Here is a 22,865-nt window from a genome sequence, read left to right on the forward strand (position 1 = left end):
TGTCCAATAAACCGTCACAACATCGTTGACGGAATGAATTTACGCAAAGAGCAAAAAAAAGCACAAACATAGAATTGAATATTGGTTTCGTAAAGGCGTATTTATTCAATCGAAGTGAATCCAATTACTCGTAAAATGTTTCATTGTGCCTTTTTTTTGCTATATGAGAACCGATTTTCCGACAAACACTCGCATTGATTAATGCAATCAAAAATATGTGTCTCGTTATTGAAGCAATTGAGTGGCAATAAAGCTCATTTTAATGAATGAAAGCTTTTTCGTACGAATAAAGGAAACAGTATAAGAATAGGAAACAGGAACAGTATAAAGGAACAGTATTTTCTTTCTTCTCTTAGTTCTTTAACTTTTACAGCAAATAAGTGAACAGTTCCCTTCAATCTTCCCATCCATGGCACGGATCCTTTCAAACTGAAGACGCTTAATTTTTATTATTATTTTCACGGTCTACTGCAAAGGGTTTTTGTAAGGAAACAGTAGCTAAAAAGGATGATATTCCACAGGCAGGGCTAGTGGCCGACACTTTATAAATCTTAATTACGATACGCTTATCTGACCGATCTGCCATCCCTGAAGGCGATCGGAACTGTGCGCGGGAATTTTATTTTACGAAACACGCGCGTAAAGCGATGGAGAACCCCTTTTGAGTGGAAGGCAAAAATGACACTCCACACAAACATCCCTTCACGGACCGTCACCATTCATGTTCTATGGGAGTTTGTTTTTTATACTTTTTCCTAATAATAATAATATACACTGTACACTGTGCACCCTCTTCTTGTCTTCCATTTTCGATCCACTTTGTTCAAGTCTCACACTGCTTACGAAGTGAATCGTTTTTCTTCGTCACTTTTTGCACCAAAAAAATACAAAAAAAACATCGTTCAATTTCAAAGGTTATGGAAGAAAGAACTAAAAAAAGGACGCAGTGCTCAATGGGCGATAAAACGAATGGAAGCTTTTCACTTTAGCCGCGTGCCTAAAATAGGGACGCGTGGAGCATTTCGTCCGGTCCCAGTAGGGGCATCATAAAAAATGGCTGCAGATCCGTAACCGGAATTCTCGGTGGAGTTTACGGTGGGCTTATGGTTGCCGCCCGATATGGTACGTCTCTGCGTCATAAATATACTGTTGCTGTACTAATTTTTTGAACCCATTCACTTTCGTCCTACCTACTCCTTCCTCGCTGGAAGCAAGGCAGAGCGTAAGACAAGAAGGTACACTTCACTAAACCAAAAGGAACGTTCCTTTTATTACTACAGCTGCCACACGTTATACGATCATCATAATGAACGCTCGTGAACAACCGTGATCGAGTATCATAAAAATAAAAAAAAAACATAATCTTGTATGCTTCCTGCCAGTGTTTCCAACATTTTTTTATATACAACTGAAGGTTGAAGATTTAATTAACGCGGAAATGGTTGAAGAAAATTTTGACAAAACAATTTATAAAATCTGACGCAAAGTAAAACACTCTACAACGGTATAGGTGAGGTACAAAAACTCGTGTCTCTGCATTAATGTGCATCTCATCAGCTTACCTTTTTCAACCGATTCTGCCCTCGTTCCCACCACTTTGTACAAAGCAGTCCAAAAAATCACATCGCATAAATTTTGCTCATGCAGATTTGGAATTAATTTTCACATCGGCAAACTTTTCTCAGGTACAACGTAGTACTCGAGTTCGATCAATGTTCATGCATAATTCATAGCTTGAAAGCTATTGTTTTCCTTCTAAAATCAGAGAGGATCAGCATCCTTCAATCCTTCTTTGCAAAAAAAAGAAGAATCTCAAAAAACGGGAATTCGCCGAACAAACGAGACGAGACAATCAATGTACCGTTCAACGTACAACGAGAATGGATTGCAACGGACTGAAGCCAAACCTTTTTTAGTTGTGCATTACTGCAACTAATAGATAAGGTTTTCCCTTTCAAAAACGATACCTGTAAACATCGGATTCGAAGTGGGTGAAAAACAAAAAAACGATAACATAGTCCTCTATTACACTTCCTGACGGTTCAATTTGGCAATTAATTTTAATTTCTCAATCATTACATTGATTCGCGGAAGGGTTTATCCGACGAAAAGCTCGAGGTCTCGGATGAGTACACAATCCCATCCCCTTTGCGTATCCCTCACGCTCCGTGCCGTATCCCCGGGTCGGTCAAAAGTGTTAATTATTCTAATGAATTGCTCTTCAGTTGGGCGTTCTTCGTAGCGGCAGCACCCTGTATACGCACGACCCGCGCTTTTCCGCAAAAGGTCTCATCAAGATTAAAGCTCGGAAAAACACGGCGGCGTGTTAGCTGGTGTCGTTATCTTGGTTACGTTAATGATCCCCCAGGCAATTCCCCGTAAGGCGAACCGAAGATAGACGTTCCTTTTTCTTTACGGCCATAAATTTACCTTGATCACACCACCCACATCTAACCATTCGCAACGGAACCTTAAACTCAAACGACACAGCGGGCACGTCTCTAAGTGTGTGTGTCCCGGGGCCAAAATGTTGGATTCCAACATTGAAAATAGACGATATTATTTGAAAACCAAAGCAAAAGCTTTCCCGAAAGCACAACACACCAACAATTCCGGCCAACGGGAGATTTTATTGGAAAATTTTGCCCGATAGCGATCAACCGAAATCCAAACGGATGGAAATAAAATATACCACTAAACGATGGCAGGCAAAATAGTCTCATTTTTTGCAGAACAAATGGGATACGGAAATGGCTCGAGAGAGAAAAAAAATAACGCCTAAAATTAGGCAAACAATCCGTGGACATGACCATTACCGGTGACGGCATCAAGCATCTCCACACGGGAGGATCACAAACTTTACCGAGATTAGGAAGCACGGCTCAGCAACAAACACGGCCAGCAGAATGGTATGGCTTTAATTTTAATTAAACCCTCTAGAACGATGGCTTACCCTTAGCCCCATCATTACACGCCTCGGTAGGTTTAGATTGGGATGTTCCGCACACGTTTTCGCATACCTGAAAAAGGAGTACATTAAACCGTACCAGCATGCCATTCAAACACCACAGAAACAGATGAAAAAGAACAAACAGCACAACCGTGAAACCATCACAGCAAACCTTTGCTGCATTCGTCCTCAAGAGATTCGAAAAAGAAAACGCAACCTTTCGACCTACGCGCAAGATCTTCATTCAGGGCATCTTCTCCACCGAACCTTTGGTGTCCTTTGTTTGGGTCTCTCAACAAAATAAAACCGAAACAAAGCAACAACGAAAAAAAACCCACCATTGAAAATCTCAAACAACCACCTCGTGGATACGCGGCGGGAAAAGTTTTAATAAGATATCCCTCCTACAAGATCAAGCAGCAGGAAACATGCGGGCGAGAGGAGTGGCACGTAATTAAGGATTTCTCGCGCGTGGCACCTTCCCATCGAGCGTCGAGAGCAACGGATATACCGAAATGTGAAAGATGTGCTCCGCATTCACGTGAAATTACCAGGTCTGGTTCGTTAGATTCCCGTGTCCCGTGCAATGAGGTTTGAGTGTGAGTTGGCACCGAAAGCCACGCCACGGGTTCACTTTCAATTTTACAATTTCAACACAAAACCACGAAATTGTTTATCTTTTCCCGCGCTTGTTGGGTAAAGTTTTAACGACGTACAAGTATACAGGTGAGTGACGCATGGCTGTGTGGAAGAGTTCATTTGAAAACCTTCGTCCAAGGAACTTTGGACATTGATGTGAATTTAGAGAAATCTTTGTAGATGTGCTGGTTTCAACAGTTTTGCGCCGAAAGGCAGGCAATCCGCATGGCTTCGTATTTAGAGCTGTGAGTCGAACTGCAATTAGATATTGTTAATCGGATGCTCACGAATTACTCTAAGCTTGGACGATGTGTAAAGCTGAGAGAAGAAAAAAAGAATATTTAAAATATATCTATACAAAAGTTTGTTCTAGAATTATTAAAACCCTTCTTAAAACTAGGATCAAAATTATTCACCAAGAAGTTAGAATACATTTTCAAACATCTGCCTATCGGCAAAGTAATTCCCAGTCTATTAGCCCTTAAGCAACTCCTCAGAATAAAGCTATTATGAACCTTCTCAACAACTACTCACGTCTCCCGTTTGCACAATTTGCTGATTGCATTAGAACCAATTGACAAATGACGACGTAAATCGTAAATGGCGGCAATAATTTAATTTCGCAATGGTTCGCTCACGGCTGGACTGCATAATTTCGAACCGGAAGCATAAATTGGAAAGGCAAAGGGAGTATAGTTACATAAAGAGCATCATTTTCCATTTCCATTGTCTTATGATGCTGTTGATTTGATTTGAATTCTTTTTTTTAATTTTATCTGATTGCATTGTTCAAAGTAATCAGGAAAATGCTTTTCGTTCATGAATACCTGAATACTAACCTTTTTAGTTAAGATACTAAAGTTATTCCGGTTTTTTGACAACAGGAGACAAAGGGTTTAATATGCAATACCTGCAGGAGTATATCAAAAGCCAACTCTTATTATCCAATAATATTTTATTCCACTACCTTCAAGCACTGTCCTTCACGCAGATCGTTCAGGATGAAATGTGCAATAAAAATGAGTTTTAAAATTAATTACGCTTCTTCAGTCCGCTGGCTGCGTTGTACAGTACTCGTTGTACACCAGCACGAATTGATTCTTAATTAAGTTACGATATTGTTTTCACTTTTCCAACCATGTTTCGCTTTCCCATCGTAGTGCCTCTCGCTTACAGAATTTTCCAATCATTTGACAAATGAGACCCGTCCAAAAAAGGATGCACCGACGCGGAAAACAAGTGCATCAGAAAACCAAGAGTATTCTTCACTTTTCGTTGGATTCTTCCTCCAAAAAAGAACGCGGAATTGTTTCGTGTCATTGGTAATGATTTTTACCACCCGATGCCGTGGGTCCAAAAATTTGGGATTAAGCAAGGCCACAATTCGCGCAATACTAACGGTGCAGCACAACAGTAAGCTGCGTGTGGTCTCTTACGAGGACGAAACTTGGTGACCTCATCTACCAGGGAAAGAAATATTCATCACATCACCGATCCTGGTGTAGGTGTGCTGGTGGTAAAATTAATTAATATTTATCATAATCCGGCTGAGCGCTAGCGAATGAGGTCACAAATGATGGTGCATCTGTGATGCTTAATTTTACACGCACCACGATCGATGCGAGGACTTCACCGGACACAACTACAGGAAAATGAAGCACCATAAAAGGACCCTGGAAAAAACTGTAATAATTCACTGACTTCCGAGTACACCGCAGATTCTCGCGAAACATATTTGCAGCCGAAGTGCATAAGGTTATGCTTTTGTTAGCCGCGTGGTAGTTCCCCATTGTTGTGAGGACACAATAACGCACGATACGATACGATCCGCAGCATCGAAGCGCGAACGGAACAACACTGTGGGCACGTGTCTTTTTTACGGAAGCATTGGGAAAATTGCATTTTAATGATACGCTCCGGTAGACATTGTGTCAGTTGTAATACACGTTATCCAGTGCATGGGGCAAGGCTCGCATTTTGACAGTTAGCACGAAAATTACTTGGGACAAAAAAGAAGAAGCATAAAACATGGTTCTGCATTATCCGGAACAATGAAAAGTGTTAACGGAATGCGATGAGGAATTTGTACGTATTCAAAACGCTGGAATGGGCAGATATGGTATGGGAGTAAGATATTCAATTTCATTGCATGTTCATCGATATTGCATTTTAAATGGATATTGGATCAACTTTCAACAGCAAAGAAAAGGCTTCACATTCGGCACTTTGTTGGTTTGCACATTTTACTCCTAACGGTTTTGTTTTTTTTTCCCAAAAATGAATATTACTTTTACATGTCAAAGAAATGTTTGTTAAGCATGGAAATGAGACAATGTGGTACAGTTCATTTTGTTTGTTGCATTTCACATTCTTGCTTCATTAAAATTTGCTGATGATTTAAACAAAATTGCAATATTAAAATTAATGTAAACGATGAAGTTTTTTTTAACATAGTTATTCACGTGATTATAAGTGAGCTGTTTTGGTTTATTTTTTGGTTTAAATCACCCTAGAAGAAAAGCTAAATACACCCAAAAAAAGCTCGAAAGCTAGATCAAGTTTGGAATTTTTATGAAACCCAAACTTTCTCATATACTGGATGTCCAGCGTGTTAATTTGAAGGTATACTCATTTCTGAGTAAATAAAAAAAATGAAGAAAAAAATACAAAAAAATAGTTTTTACAAGGCGTTCATCCGAGTGATCAGATTTTTTTTTTATTTTTTTAAGAATATTTTAAAAGAAGTTAAGGTGCCGAGAGACATGCGGATTTTAGAATTTGACAGCGGAATAATTTTATAGCACAAAATATAAAGAAATATGTTAAAATTTTTTGTGTAACAAAGTATTATTGTTTATCGAAACAAATTTACGCAAAAGTCGAAAAAAGAACAAATGAAAGTTTATGTTAATGTTTTCCTTTTTTCCTGATTTTTCTAAAAATCATGTAAAAAGCATAATATTTAATTCATTAAACGGAAAAATGAAAACTGAGATCATTCAGAACCTTCCCGACTAAACCCCCTAATTATCCAAAAAATAATATAAATCTCACTTACAACAGGTGCAAACATAAACTGCATTTCACTCGATTGTTCCAAAAACACGTCGATCGAATGCAAATTTGTAATTTTAGCAAAAATCCTCCCAGATTCGTCTATTTTTATCGTTTCTGTCATCTCTCGCACCATCCAGGATTTGTGGCACCGTATCAATACCGTGAGATGACTTAAAATATACACCACCACCGTTCTGGTGGCGCTTGAAACCGATATTTCAATTATGTGACACATGGTACTAAAACAACAACAGTCAAGAATGAGAAAAAACACTCACAAACACAGTTGGTGACACAGCGCTAATTTAAATTAATCACCAACGATCGTCCTAAATGGAAAGATGTGGTGATAAATTATTTTAGAATTTGTTTTCATCGCTCCTCAAAAACTTAACAGAACGAATATTAAGCAATCGTTTCAAGCTATATGCAAAGAATTCGAAACAGATGCATCTTCAATCGTTGCAATATAAATAAAACGATCGTGAACAAAACAAAAAGAGAACCATAAAATGTTGCAGCAAATGAAAACGGATTGTAATCGAGATCGGTTGACGGTTTTCATTACTTCCAGAGTGCCCCGCGGTGTACATTTTAATTTCGTGACCATGTACTGTTTCCCCCTTTCACGGTAATGAATGTATTGCTTAATTTCGATTCCGGCCACACAAATGAAGATTTGTGCACCGTGCACTCGCCGGATCCCTGAGTCGTGGTTTTTTATATCATTCTCTCGAGCTCAACCGATGGAAAATTAATTGTTCATTTTTGTCCGTTTTTTTTTTCTTCGTAATTCAGAATATCGAAAGATATGCGGAATATAAATTGTACTGCTTTAACATAAACCGCCGAATGCTGTAAACTCTCAGTGGGTAGTTGTGCACTGTTCTTTCCACAGAGCCGCAAAAACGCCCCAAAGCGTACCCACTTGGCAGAAATCGCATGAGAGGGGGGAAATTTCTTCATTCTCGCTACCCCTGACCCTCACTTTCGAGCGATCGTACGACAAACTCTCACTCCACCACCCTACCTCACTCACACACGCTCCTATATTCTATGTAAACCCTCACCGCAACCTGCGTCACCAACCCACCCCACACCTGAACGGTCCCATACTCGAAGTGTTAGTCAATTTTGGTTCCACACTTCGAAGCCTGTCGAGGAGTGCGGCACTATATTGTTTTTCGCTGTCTCCTTTCTTTCACTGCAAAATTGCTTTTGCCCTGTCTTTGGCGTATTCATATGAGTTTGGCCTTTGCTGGAGGCGGAGGTGTGTGCGCAAGCGTTATCGTGTTTTGTGAAGTGATTCTTTGCTCCGGTAAGTAATGTGAAAACTAATGATTGTGATTAGTGAATTAATTCTAATCCATGTGTTTTGTGCGTAGTGAATCCCATCGAGTCGATCAGCTGATGGAAAGAGTTTGGCCGTGAAGCGGAAAGGGTGAAGCCGGAGTTAAATCGCAGGATGGCAGGACATATCACATCGGAGAGAGTGCTGAATACTCGCCGTCTTGAGAGGTACGCATTTTAACACTCGAAATGAGTTAAATAAAAAAAACAAAGGGTAAAGATTTCTCATATCTCTCCGTTTTTTTTTTCTTCTATATATTTACAGAAACCTCTGCCGAACATAGGAACCCCATCCCACCGTCCGCTTCGCAGAACGCCGGCAGTTTTTTTTACCTGTTCGTCCAGCGACCGCTTGCGCATGATGAGCAGAGGTGCAATAAAAAAAGGGATCGTATGTATTTCCTGGTAATTATTTCGTTCACGGTCGTGGTGTGTTCGGGACGAGGGTGTCCCGAATGCAGCAATAGGAAAGAAAGGGAAAGCGAGAAAGAAAAAAAAAGCGAAGGAAAGAACGGGACAAAATAAAGCTAATTTTTTGGCTTCCCGGCTTATTATAAATAAGCTTGGGAGCTTCCATGCTTGCAAGCTTGCATGCTCGTATGCAAGCGTACATGCGCCCCGCCCCCTATACCCGATTCCCCCACCCCCGCGAACGATCCACGAACGAGGCTTACTAAGTTGCTAGTAAGCCTTTAATAAGCCGGCTAATAAGCCTCGATGTCGTACGACTTTTGCCAAGTGGGTAATAATATTGAGCATTTCAATGGTTTTCATATCTCAGTTGTCGCCCTCTGATTGGGAACAGGCGATGCAAATCGTCCCACCCCTGCTGGTTGTATGATTTGTTGTGCATTTTTTTCTTCTTTTTAGCTTTCTCATAAAAAAAACCGTCCATCCAAAGAGCGAAACCAATCCAATAGACCTGTATGAGATTCCTCGTTTTACCTTTGCACCCATAAGTACTAGTACAGCTACACTCATAAATATATCTCCCACAATTTCAATTTACACCTACGCGAACGAACACGCACACATAAGGTTTCAGCGCGGAAAAAAGGAAATGAGATCCATCTCGTGCGGTTTGGCTTCGTTCGGGGGTTTCCATTCATATTCCCACCAGCCCGTTTTTGCTACGGCAAAGAAGAGCAAAGGTAGATTGGTAAAGAACCCAAAACAGTACGACACATAAATTACCACCAATCGATTTTGAATAACGTCACAAACTAAACAAAAAAAGGTAAAGGTACGAACTAAAGGAAGCATAACGCAGCGGGAAGGTACGCGTACGACAGCTCGCCGATACAATCGTCTTCCATCATCGTGCGATCAAGAGGAACACACAACACACAGGAATACATTGTGCCGGACGGAAACGATGCGTTTTACGAAAGCCAAGAAGACCCGAGAAGATTCTGTTGCTCCCGCGAGATTTAGCCGGCTATAGCTTCCTTCTGAGCATCAGCCGCACGAAGAAGCACGCAGTAAAACCAAAAATGAAAATGAGTTGGGTCGGGTTAAAACCCGACCGACAGTGTGCCATGGATCGACATTGTCGACGCCTTGCATTTTTTGTTGTTGTTTTTGTTTTTATTTTGGGGGTTTTTTTTTGTTTCCCGTCGCAATCTCGCAACCAACCGATGGTCGAGACTTATAACGAAGAAATTTGTATATTATGCCCGATGATTGCCACTCATGTTTTCGGCTCCGCTGCCTCCTCACCGGCCCCATTTCCCGGCATATCGGGAACGATGCTTACATTTATCTTACGCCTCGTTGATGTATGCGCTCTGCTGTGGGGGAAGTTTATTTTCTCTTGCGTTTCCCGTTGGCGGGACTCTGTGATTCTTTTTCTTCGTTTTATTGGCATTTTGTACGTCCGACGAAGACGGCACGGGACTCTTGTGCTTTTCTTCGTGCGATCAACAGGGACCAACCCGGGGCGAGTGGATTAAACGAAGTAATCCACCTGGATGACCCAGGGGGAGTGCATTTCCCAGGAACTGAAGACGGCACCGGGAACACGCATGGCTGCTAATCAATGGGATCCCGCGTCTGCCCACGCGCCCATCGAAAATGGAATGTAAAGAAGGGAAAGCAATAAAAAAAAGTACCGGGCAGACGGATGAAGCGGGATGAATACTACTAATTCGGGGTCGAAGGTATGAGAAAGCGATAAATTTCCCTCGTGTGTCGTAAAGGGTTTAAGCAAACGTAACGAATAGTGTAATCAATGTGTCGAAAACTAGATAATCAATTTAAAAATTATTTTGTTAGAGAGGAAAGATTTTATGTTAAAGAGTACATAAAAAGCGTTATAAATCTTTTACATATAGAAAAATCGTAATCATCCACACAATATGATTCTAAATCATCAATTTTATCATTCTAACAATGCAATTTCAATGCTTGAGATTTATCAATGTGTCGGAAACAAGAACGATCTGTACGAAAAAAAAAAAGTGTCGGAAACTATATAATAAAATAAAAATAAATAAATATTCTTAATTGATTTCTAAACATTTTCACAGATTTTCGGGTATCACGATCAAAGATGAAGCAATTTATGCTTTCTTTTCATATTGAATTTGAATGTGTTGATGTGAATCTAGATTCCTCCGAGGCCAGCCGGAGGTGTATGTGATAAACGGCGCCGGTTCACACGACAGGATCGGGTATCAAATCCCATCCGGACCGTTCTCCCGTAGCAAGGACTGACTATCTGGCTGCGTGGTAAAAATATGTGTTGATACGGCCTGTCCGTTTAACAGAAGCAAAAAAAAAATCTAGAATCCTCATCTAGATTTCATTGAAACATTCTCGACGTACACACACACTAAAAGTATTGTAAATGTGCATATTCAGATTCTAGCTCAACTTCAAAAAATTTTAGTAAAAAGAGACTAAAACTCTGCTAGTTTAATCTTAACCCCTGCATGGTATAATACATTTTAAATAACCACATAAAATACATAACATTCTAAAGGGGTACAAAATAGTTGAAATAAAATGTTAATGTTTAACATAATATTCACTATTTCTATCAATATTTTTGCTATATCATCGTCGCTATATTATGTTACATTGACAATTAAAAAAATAAACTAACATAAATTTAAAATATCGAAATTCACTCATTGAAATGTTTTATTTACTTCCATTTAATTTAAAGTAATTTAAAAAGTCTAATTGAAAATATGACGAAAACCCAGCATAATTAAAACTACGAAAAATCATAATAGTAATACTGGTTCATAATAATAATAATGTTGTCTGTTGAAAAAAAGAATAAATATTTTTCTGTGTTGCGTACGTTCTTGTGTAAAAACAAACAGCATGCTTCATTTTTTACTCGCAGCACGAATTTTAACAAATTACATTGTACGATGCAATTTGGTGAACACATGCAACATGTCCACCTACGCTCACACAATTAAAATCCGGTTCAATGCATAAACCCCGCTTCGGTACGGCTCCATCAATTTGAAAAAAAACCTTGTTCCATGCACACCGCTTACAATCTGACAAAAGTATGCTACAGCACATGGTGATAAAAGCGTCGGCAAAAGGTTGGAATCACAACCGGACTGTTCTGATCACACGTTCGCTCCAGACACATAATCCCGTGGCCGGACACGGCATAAAAACAACAATGCAATTTGAGACAATTAATAATACAAAAGAATCGTATCCCGTGTGGTACCGAAAATATGCTACACACGGATACTGCAGGGGTTTGCAGATGGTGGAGTAAATATAGCACACCTTCGAGTGGTGGAATGAAACATGTCTCGCACCCACCCACCCCGCTCGGAACCCGAATAAAGTGTCTCCATCTGCGACGGAAACAAAAACAAACGAACTCATAATGAGTGCAAGTCATGTTCTTTCTCCCTTCCCCGGGTTCCACTGTTCGTTTCCAGAACGTCGTTGTTTTCGTATCATATTTTGTCCATAACAGTTTCAAAAGGAAACATCTTTTCGTGCTCGCTTTATATCATTTTCATCATTGTTCTCGACAACCGAGACAACCTTATGACCCGACCGATGGCGTGCGCGCGTGTGTGTGTTTGCTTATGCAGAAGGATGGCTTTTACACCCTTTGGTACGGTGGTACGTGCCCATACTCTGGTCGGTGGTTTAGCCTCACACTAGGTGGTGTTAGTTTGGCGCCGGCTAGCATAGCTTTTTTCGTTCGTGAGATGAACCGAGAAAAAAATATATTTAAGGCAAGCTATCTTGCACTCTTGTAGTTTCACCCTCACCTCCTCACACAAGGGGGTGGCGGGGGAATTTATGCTTCATTCTTATGAGAAAGTTTTATGTTGCGCTGGAACTTTGAAGAAGTGTCATTTGAGTGGCTAACCGAACGCTCAGTAACTATCGCACAAACCCTAAAAAAAGTAAGAAAAAATGTGCAGGAAAGTTGTTTACTTCGTGTTGTTATTTTATTACTATCCCTCAAAAACAACCACAAAAAAACGACGAAGAAAAATTTAGTATAAACTCTTGCGCAAGGAAGAAGTACCATAAGGCACGTAAGAATTTTCAAACCGATGGTTATCAAACAAAACCGAAAGCAGCACGACCACGTGCAAAAGGGAAAGAATCATAAAAAAATACTTGATCCAATCCGCGGCAAACGGAACGAAACGAAAAATTGTCATCCCGACAGGGTTTCGCCCTGTGGTCACATTACTTCTGCCCGAAACCGTGCGATGGGTTCGGCTCTGGAGGTGGACAACCGAGCAACGGCGGACGGAAAGGAGCATAATGAAAAATTAAGAACACAAACCCGAAACCTACAAATAGACACCCACGTGCCTCTCGGAGGCCTCTCAGAAATCTGTCCGCCACGAACCACCATGGGGCAAGGGTAGAACCCGTGGATTTGCTGGAGACTGTCTCAAGGGGCCTTCAACCACGCTCTACATCTTCACAGCTGTAAAGAAAAAGCAACGACAGTAAAAAAAAAACTCCCGGACAATGGACACATTCCACAGGACGCCCTTACGTGGGGCGAAGGTTGAACCACGGAATGGTGGTCGCGTGGAAACGCGCGCTTGGTAAAATTACTTTTTCGCGATAAGATTTATGTCGAGACGATGGATCACGCAGCTTAGAGCGCCGATGCCGTGTGGCGCCATCTATAGAAAAACCGGCGTTCCGTTGGGAACGGAATTTTAGAGCATATTTTCCGCATTTTTTCTTGCTACTCGCACTCGGAAATCCTTAACATAATATTCGAAATATTACCTCCTCGCTCGAGAGCACAGTAAACGCGTTTGGAAGCTCGAACGAATTGTTCGGACGAATTCTTGGATTTATTTTTCGACCAGATTTATGGAAAGGATGATCGTGGAGTTACGGCCAAGGGTAGAAGGATTGCCTAAACAATCGCCTGTAAAGTAGACGAGGAATGGTTTTCGATATGCCCAGAATTGGACCAAAGTACTCGTCCGCTTGTAAATTCTATCAGCAAGCAACAACTTTCTTAAAATACTTACAAAAGCAAGGCAACAAATTTGAATCATTTCTTCACAAATGTTTCTTCAGCAAAACCAAATTTTGTTTATTAAAAATTTGAAGCACTTCGAATACTTTCGATTATGATGAACTGTGAAACACTTTTTGTACCCCGGCATTGTTCGCTAACTTATTTATTCATAGCTTCGTAGCAACGGAATTGCATAATTATAATTCAATTCTCTATTCAACATTTCACCAAGCGTTGAAAAGATGGCTAAACAAAGACTATGCATAAAATTATGAATGCTGCTGTGTATAATTCAATCATATCGATCACTTTGCAACGCAAATTATGTTTCCACCCTCGAAATAACACTACAGTTGAAAGGTTATATTTCATATTCAGCTGAAAATTGAAAATTGACGAAGACTGAAGAAAATAAAAACAAAACATTCAAATGGCTCAAAATAATAAAGCCCTCGGGGAATGGGGGCAGAGAGCATTAGCATCTCGGTCGAGCTGTTCTGGCTCGTTAATGCTTCACTCATCAAATGAGGAGCAAATGAAAGAACAAAATAAAAAAAAACACATCACTTCTGTATCAATTCATCCGCTATCTCATCGTCTATGGTGCCACATTGAAACGGGGGGAGGCACCATAAAACAGACGAAGTACTGTGACTGTCCGGAGACCCGCGGGTGAATGATAATTATGACGACAGCTAAGAGCATAAGAGCGTCAAGTACGCCGAGGGTAAGAAGTGGGAATATTTGATTAGTTTCGGACGGAAAGCTCATTAGCGTGATGTGCGACTTTTGAAGCAGCAGCAGCAGCAGTAGTAGCCGCTAGTGGAAATGCTGCAGAAAATGCTTAAATATGAATCATTCAGACTTTATGATTGGATTGATGAAGGAATGGGCAGGCGGTTAACTGTTGGATGGAACAAAATGAAAATAGCTACAATATGAAAGAAGAAAAAAAACGAAGTTGTTCACCATTCACTACGGAGATCTCAATTAATACCGGTATTAGACGTTATTAGCTCCCGGGGTAATCCGAGAAAATTAATCTATCAGTTCGGAACATTACTGTCAGAAATCCATTTTTGACGGTCATAAATGAATTCCTAGAATATTTATTTTGAGTGTTATTTTACTCCGCTACACGCTGTGCTCCCGGGAATTTCAACACTAGAACTACCGAACCAGTAATTTTGACTGGAACGCTTCATTTTCATCCTTTTATTTGTTTTTTTTTGGGAGTTAAACAACTCAAAATTTATTGACGTAGGACACTATCCCATGTTTTTCCCTTAGTACGAACTCCAAAAAATATTAAAAAGTAAACCCGCTCTTGGAAATTGTTTAGAAAGTACCTAAGAATAAACGCTTAAAACTCTTGATAGTGCTAGTGTTAATTAAAAAATCTACTGTATATTTAGTGTTGTTCAAATTCATAAGTAATTCTGTACGATTAAATTTATTTTCAATTCGTTTTTCATTATTCCAAAAACTCATGAAAGTATTTTGAGTAATTGTGGCAATGTTTTCAGAACAAACTTTGCAAGAAATAATTTGTCAATTACAGTAATTGCAATTTGAATTCACTAATATCAGCTTACTTAATGGCGCCATTCTGAAACCAAACAGAACGTCAGTAATGTCAGCTTGCAATATTTGATTATGAAAATTTGCACAATATGCATATTGAATTGTGTCTTTCCGTAGAATTACCCACAACAATCATTACAGCGCACTCAGCGACTTCCCGAGAAACAACTAATTACATCCGATTACCACAGCTACACCGTGTTTCAATACTGACCCAGCCAATTGTTCAGTACCGGGTAAACTTATTGAAATTATTACAAACGACGTTCGTCACAAATTGGTTTCACCGTTTCGTGATGCACCCCCGTCAACAACTCATCCAGCAGCTGTCAGCGTCGTGAATATTATCATCAACACCATCGCGCATCACTTCGCACGAGGTGTGGGGCTGAGCGCCTGATTTGTTACGCACCCAAACAGCGAAGTAGTACCGGGCCCGGCATCATTGTATCACCGCAAGACACAAGACAGACGAACACTTCACTCTACTTACGGCCCGGCCACCCACTTCTTTGCTAATGGCGCCAGCCCAATTGCTATCGCCATTTGCTAGATTAAATGGATCTCTTCGTTCCGTTTGGACGACACTATTATTATTATTATCGTATGAGATCCTATGCCCAGCCCAAGTGCCATTCGGTTGGTATTTTCGTCTGCGGCGACACAATTAATTTGCACTCTAATGTGTGTGTGTGTGTGTGTATGAAACAAGCGAAAGAAACAAATAAACACATTCATACGCATTCTATCTTTTGGCGGGACGACTGTTTGTCAGTCGCAGGTGCTACTCAGTCATGTTGGGTTTTTTGATTCAACAAAACAAAACAAAAAAAATGCATAAAAAGCGGCGCGACGCTTTGAATTAAAGGAACAAAATTCGAAAAAGGGAGAAAGAAAGAAAAAACAACAGAAACGCTACAAAACTCAAAGAAAACAATAACAAACAAATGGGTAAAGCACTAGCAACACAAGAAACGAAAATGAAAGAAACAGAGGTAAACAAGACAGTGGCTGACAGTGACAGTTCCGTGTCGCTTGCAGCTAAATGCGACTCGAGCGACAACGACGGTAACGGCGGCATCAGTGGATGTTGTTCTTCATCTCAAAACATCTTAACGCACTCTTACGCCACCCGGCCTTCATCCTAACTAATGGCTACGGATCGGCGAGAAACAACCGACAGCAACACACACCAAGAACCTCAGGTTTTTGTGGATATTGTTCCACCCATTCAACAACATAAAAAAAGGCAGACGAACGCCGAGTATACACGAGCGTACGAGCGATGCAGAAAGAAGATATCACGCCTCGCCGTGTGGGGAGAGGAAGTTGTGGGTGACATGTTTGGGGGCGACATTTTTGGAATTCCATAGGCAAGGTCTTACACGGGACGCATATATCTTCTGCAGTTGTTGTCATTTATTGACTTGTTTACGACTCCCCGGCACGCGTTTGTACCGTTACCGGAAGAAAGAATGCTGTTGAAGTAGTAATTAAACCAGATACGCTGCCCACGATAGATGATCAAATGAAGCGGAAACATAAAATGCACGCTACAGTACATGAAAGCGCTAAGTACACTCGAGCTGGCGAGTTCTTATGTGCTAGAATGAAGGTATAAGTATCCGTCTAAAATGGGAAAACAGGGATATAGGGGAAATCAATACGCACACTATTCCCCAACAACAAAAAAGAAGAAGAAAGAAATAGATTGGGTAACTCTTTTCACAAGAAATCATCTGGAACGACGCAGATACGAACAAAAAAAAAGTATACCAAACTCCTAAAGAATCATCCATTTCACACGTAAACTTTTTATTCTCTGACCAACATTTTAGCGTCATCGGTGTTGAGACCTTAAGATCTCGCACGAGCTGAGTATAAGTTTTTCACGCGAAATACATCACAACCCGTAGCTCCAGAAGGGAGATGCACAAGAGGAAAAGTTATGCAGCTGTCAAATGAAACTAGCGTTTGTAAGGAGCAGCTTTACCACAAAAGACAGCGGTACCGGACATTACGAAGAAAGTGAACTTTAGGGGCAGTGAGAGTACAGCCGCATAGTTGATTCTGTCGCTAATTAGAAACTATAACGAGAAAACTTTCTTTATCTACACTAACGCATTGCCCGCGGTGATCTGACAGAATTGCTATTCTTGGATCTGGATGGATATAGTGAAGCTTCAGTTGACTGTCTTACATAGAGCACATCATACTTTTCTCCATCTATCAGCCGGGGTTGTTTTTATGTATTACAACAGGGTATGGGTAAATATGACTTGACTTTCGACGTTCTAAGACTATATAACGAATTTGATTTTAGATCATTGGAATTAGCGATATTGAGCTTTACTTCCTTTGCCAATATGTGCAAATATTTGAAACTTTTGGTTTGTGATGTTTTCATTCAAACGCCAGATCTTCCAGAATTGGATCAATTCTGCCGTCATTTGCACAACACATCAACGTCATCCCTACTTGGCAATTAACACCTCAATTCACGCTTCTCCTGTAGGTTTTTGGCGAATCAAAAAGACTTTCCAAGTTGAGTTGTCAGGTATAATTCGATTAAAATGATCAATCAACAAGAGCCTTAGGAATCTAAGTTCGTTGCATATTGGTTAGTTCTAGGAATGCACCATTCTCCAATTTGTTAAAGGATATTTTTTCAGAACGTTTCGAGAGTTTATTCCGTATAGGAGAGCTGAAGAGTACACATTACACATATAGGAGTACTAAGCCATTAGTGCTATATTAACCTCCACAAAAAGTATTTTAAAAGTTATAACATGAAGCCCTCTAAGCACTATTCGCTTATTGCAATAATACTGTTGTTGTTGTTTGACATTTAACCTAAAATAGGTGAAGTTTTTAGAACATAACAGAAAGAAAGAAAATCAAAACCAATTATCAACATGTACCAGCCAAAAAAATAGTTCTATTTTCTGAACACCACAGCAAAATAAAAGCTACACACAAATGTACATGTTATTTTGACCAGCATGCTTCCCAAAAGATAAAAGAATTATGGTTCCTATAGTTGACAAATGTTTGCCGACATTAATATCACCCTCGAGAACAACACACATCATCAACGCAAAAGCGTTCGTAGATCGTTTCTAATCAGATCTTTTCCACGATAAAACAATTTGTCATCTCTTTTGCTTGGGCATTTGTCGTACCGAAAAGGCAAATTAGATTCCGCAACACCAACAGCCAAAATCACAAACTGTACAAAAACAAACCGTCACCTTCCACCTCTAACTGGATGATGGTACAGCATAGATCACACTCTCTGAAGGATACAAAAACTGTGCTGGTAGCGAAGGATTCTCTGTGAAGCAAAAAAAAAAGGACAAAAAGATCGTACTATGAAGAGCATAAGTACGTGCGCGGACACACGAACAGTACCGCTTCTCTCATCAGCGAAAATATCATTTTCGTCGTTCAATCAAGACGATTAATTTCCCGTCCCTAGCACGGGTACGAAAGACAGCGGTTCCGACGAAGGCGAAAAAACGGACACACACACACCAGAAACGACAACGGAAAACCTCATCAGGGTCAGGCAGCGCTAGTACATACATGCCAAACCAAGCACACTGATTGGATGATTCGGAGATGAGATAGATCAAACGGAAAGCAAGTCAAGGATCGGTGGCGGGTGTATGTGTGTGTCGAAAGCAAAAGCAGCGAGGAAAAATAGCGGAAAGAACCCAACACTCCCGCTGCTAGTGCGACCCAAAACGATGAAACGGAAATTGAACTTCTACCAGACATGGTGGCGCGATTCAGCCATGGGGCTAGACGTCACCGTTTGCTACCTTTTTTACCTCGATTTTTGTTACCCATGAACCGGTGGGTCAAATGATGATAATGCACCAAGCTCCGGTAGGGGGTCTGGAAAATCCTAGCTTAGGCTTCGTGTTTTTTTTCTGCTATGCCAAATAAAAACACGCGACCTCTCAAAGTCACAATGCGTCTTGACGTATGAGGCGGTCCAATAAGAAAACTACGGAATAATAGAGACGGTGTGATGTGCCATTTGCGTGATGCTTGAACATCATCACCGAAAAGACCTTTCATCATCATCGTGTGGTTTCGGATTCCTTCAAGGAACTGTTCCCGATGGCTAGATCTACCCACTAGCGCTGGGGATTTCACATAAGGAGCACAGTATAAAAATAGATCCTCATCTTTCTCCATATAGTGGTGCAAAATTGATGAAAGCCTTGCCACAACTTCAACACTCTGGTGAACATAAGATTACTCCAAAAATAAAATAATAATAATAAGATCTCCAAGCCTATTCCAACCACTGGGAACAATTGATGGGAAAAGTTACCTATTAACTTTCTCGACACCGACTAGCCAGACAGTCACAGGATGCCTGGTGTGGGTAAAATATCCTATTCCAAGGAGCGTGACACACAGTACCTATTCACTCTTCCGTATGATGGTATTAAACGATCGTCCAATGAACCATTTCTTGCTGGAAGCAAACCGGAACAGGACGCATTTTAGCTTTACTTTACCACTCATCAACCGTTTACAGTGCGAGCTTTCAGTGTTACGGTCAATGTAGAAGCAAAAACTGCGTGTATGACAAGATTAGTTGGTGGTAAAATGGGGTAAAAACACACACACACACACACGTTCTTCCCTGGTTCATTATAGGACGGTTTCGCCGGAAAAACGGAATGTGCTTGAGAGTGAAAGCACAAAAGCAAACAGAAAAAAAGTTGGCCAGAAAACTTTTCCCTCGGTAAAGGTATTGAATTAATTATGAACGCTTCAAGAGCTGTACCATTAGTCAACTACTTTGGCGCTTCCTCCAGTTTTGCTTTCGCCGATTTTTTTTTTCGGCTATCTTAGAGAAGGTGTTTTATGTTCGGTTTCGCGCACTGCTATCCTTAGCCATCTTGAGCACGGAAAAGTAGATAGAATAATTCAATCAGGCAAAGGATACAAACTTAGAAGGGATTTGCGCGCAAAGCGTGCAAGATCTTGTGCCACGTACGCAATACCTACCTTGCTTTTTTTTTGCTGGGATCCTTTTTTGTTGTTGTTCGGTACTATCTTCGGTACTTCACACGCCTTCTTGAAACAAGCTGTCAATTATTATCCACCACCGATCGATCGTCCCGGGGAGGCAAAGGAAATGGCAGTTAAGTGCTGACAGATTTATCTCTGAAAGTAAACGGAATTGTAATGACATTAGAGTCTCGCATACGGTTAGAGCAGACCGGAATCGGCCGTCAAGTGCAGTTTGACTAGTGTGTGGAGATAAGCACATAAGCTTTAGGAAAATGGGATTATGAGGATACTAAAATTAAATCATGGAAAGAGTGCATAACTCATCTTACTTTCACATAAAACAGTCAAGAAGAGAAATTCTAATTCGAACTTCAGTAACTTCGATAGAAGCGATGGGAAAAATGGAGATGGTTCTCACCGCCTAAAGACATATTTGGAGCCATTTCACATCTTTGTGTCTGTATTTAGTTCTGTAAAAGATTAATAAGCCAAAAAAGATAAAAAACATGATGTGATAGGTCATCAACTTATAACTCTTCGACTATCCTGCAGTAGTTTTTCCAAAGTGTTGTTGTGGTGGTTTGTTTAAAGTATTAAGTTGAGTACAAAAAAAATTAGCAATACGCCCAGATCGTTCTTCATGAAGTGCAATGAAGCTATTTCGGAGTCGGGAACTAACGGTCAGCTCGAAGACGACTGTGGAGTCGTTAGTTTGAAGTTGACTCCAGAGTAGTGATGATTCATTTAATAATACGATTCATGTCATGGATCGTCCTAGAGTCGATTGCAAGACAATCGTAATCGATTCCGACGTGAAATACAAGTAGGTTCAGTAATATCAACAACACCATATTGCTACACCATCGAATCGAAGTTATGTTATCTTGCACCTACTGAGCTCGATGCACCTAATGTATCTATTTGCATCTACGGGTTACAGATGGCTCCGGACCGTTAGGTTCGACTCAAAGCGTGTATCACTACTCCGGATCATTAGTCGTAAATCCGGAAACTGCTTTGGAGCCGTTGATTCCCAAACGGCTCCGGGTTGAAGTCCGAACCATGATCCGGAGCAGTTAGTAAGGAGTAAACTCCAGTGCCGTTAGGTACGAACAAGCTCCGGAGCCATTAGTGGATTCCAGTACGTACATCACTACTTTACAGCATAAAAATTGTAAATCGTTGCTAATTCAAAATTCATAAATGAAGAAGAAAAAATTGTACCATTCATTCATTTGAACGAGATTGACTCAGTACCGTGAACAAGTTCATTCAACGAGCTTCTACAGCTAGGTAAATCAGTACCCACAAACCCAACCCACATTAAACATTGAAGGGAGCCACCCGCCCATGCGGTTGCAACCAGATCGAAACTATTTGCATTTAATTACATTCACCCCCACCTCGTTCACACATTTTCGTACCAGCTCCCCAGTAACAGTATGGCAAAATGTGGTGGTCGACATATGGTTAAAATAAAATTTTGCCGTAAACGGATTTAAGAACATGGAAGAAGCTGCAGATGAAGCGATCAAGGGGATAAAATGTGACTGAAATCCAATCATTGCATATTTCGTTACAGCCTCCCATCATGGCGCGCTGCCCGAACCCCTTGCAACTCTCGTACCCATTTTCATTTAACTTCGTACGACATGTGCAATAAATTGCGGATCTTAAGTGCAAATCGTTTCAATTAGCCTTCGCAAGCCTTCGGGCGATATTTGCAAAGCGACGTCAAATATTACGGTTGGCAGCCATTTTTGTTTGTGTGCGTTTGCAATGGACTAAACCCCGAGGCAATCCAATTAGTATTTCATTGGGAAGCACATTTTTTTAGATGTATAAACGGGATCGAGAAAGAGCTTGTAACATGCAGAAAAAAGGGGATTATGTGCATGATTAATGATACAGTAGATATAGATTCAGCAATCGCTAGCATTAGGAAAATCCTCTCAGATACTGACATATTTTGAAACCAACAAAAAATATAATGTTCAATAAGTATTCTGAAAATCGCTTTAGTAGTTTCCATGAATATGAAAATTAACCTTCTATACATAAGATTAAATTCAGTCTTAAGTTGATGCTCATACTCCCTCTCTATGTCCAGCCCGAACAAGTAACGCCTGTATCGTTGGATGGGCTGGAAGATCGCTTTACGACCGCTTATACAGCACACAAGGCTCCGTTGTAGATATCGCTGATTGCCGGACCATTCCGTCGTGCACAATAGCCGCGTCCGGCATCAAGATGATATTTATCGTACAGCTTCGTACGACCACCGGTTACCACTTTTAGAGCCACACATAAAGAAACGGCAAATAAACCGCAAAAAAAGGACGACCACCGGTGCGCTCCCGTACATTAGTACGCATTCCGTCCTATCTCTTGCCACATCACACACACCATCGTCACTGAATGCTTCACTTCGATCATGTACTTTCATCGGAAGTGCACACTCGATTTTTTATGACGTCCTCCCAACGTCCTGGACAAGTTCAAGGGAGCGATAGACCAACATCCCTTGTGTACGAAAGCGCTGGGATTTGGCAAAGCGTCAAATAACGACGGCAACCCGACCATCGTTGGGGACTCGCGTTTGCTTCCCTCGCTCGTGCCACGCTTTATTTATCGATCCCGAAGCGTATTAACCTTGGAAGAGATAGTCAACGAGCACCACAGTGTGTATTCCCCGGAAGAGCAACAAACATGGCGGAATGGTGAAAAATCTATCCCCAAGTAGCTACCATATTC

At 40.7% G+C, this 22,865-nt stretch overlaps 1 protein-coding gene and 2 long non-coding RNA genes across 5 annotated transcripts in view; 2 read left to right on the forward strand and 1 right to left on the reverse strand.

Annotated features, from left to right (window-relative positions):
* Positions 1-22,865, reverse strand: part of LOC125772037 (bifunctional heparan sulfate N-deacetylase/N-sulfotransferase) — a 670,071-nt gene that overhangs the window by 129,593 nt on the left and 517,613 nt on the right. For all 3 annotated transcript variants that reach the window (XM_049443355.1, XM_049443353.1, XM_049443354.1), the window contains exon 2: positions 20,106-20,264. The gene's annotated coding sequence lies outside the window, so the exon portion shown is untranslated. The remainder of the gene's footprint in view (positions 1-20,105; positions 20,265-22,865) is intronic.
* On the forward strand, positions 784-6,047 carry LOC125772079 (uncharacterized). The gene is made up of 2 exons (XR_007419442.1): positions 784-3,676; positions 3,770-6,047. It is a non-coding gene; the product is annotated as an uncharacterized LOC125772079 (long non-coding RNA).
* On the forward strand, positions 6,345-9,979 carry LOC125772077 (uncharacterized). The gene is made up of 2 exons (XR_007419440.1): positions 6,345-8,164; positions 8,262-9,979. It is a non-coding gene; the product is annotated as an uncharacterized LOC125772077 (long non-coding RNA).

This window comes from Anopheles funestus, chromosome 3RL, assembly GCF_943734845.2.
Source record: "Anopheles funestus chromosome 3RL, idAnoFuneDA-416_04, whole genome shotgun sequence".
NCBI lineage: Eukaryota > Metazoa > Arthropoda > Insecta > Diptera > Culicidae > Anopheles > Anopheles funestus.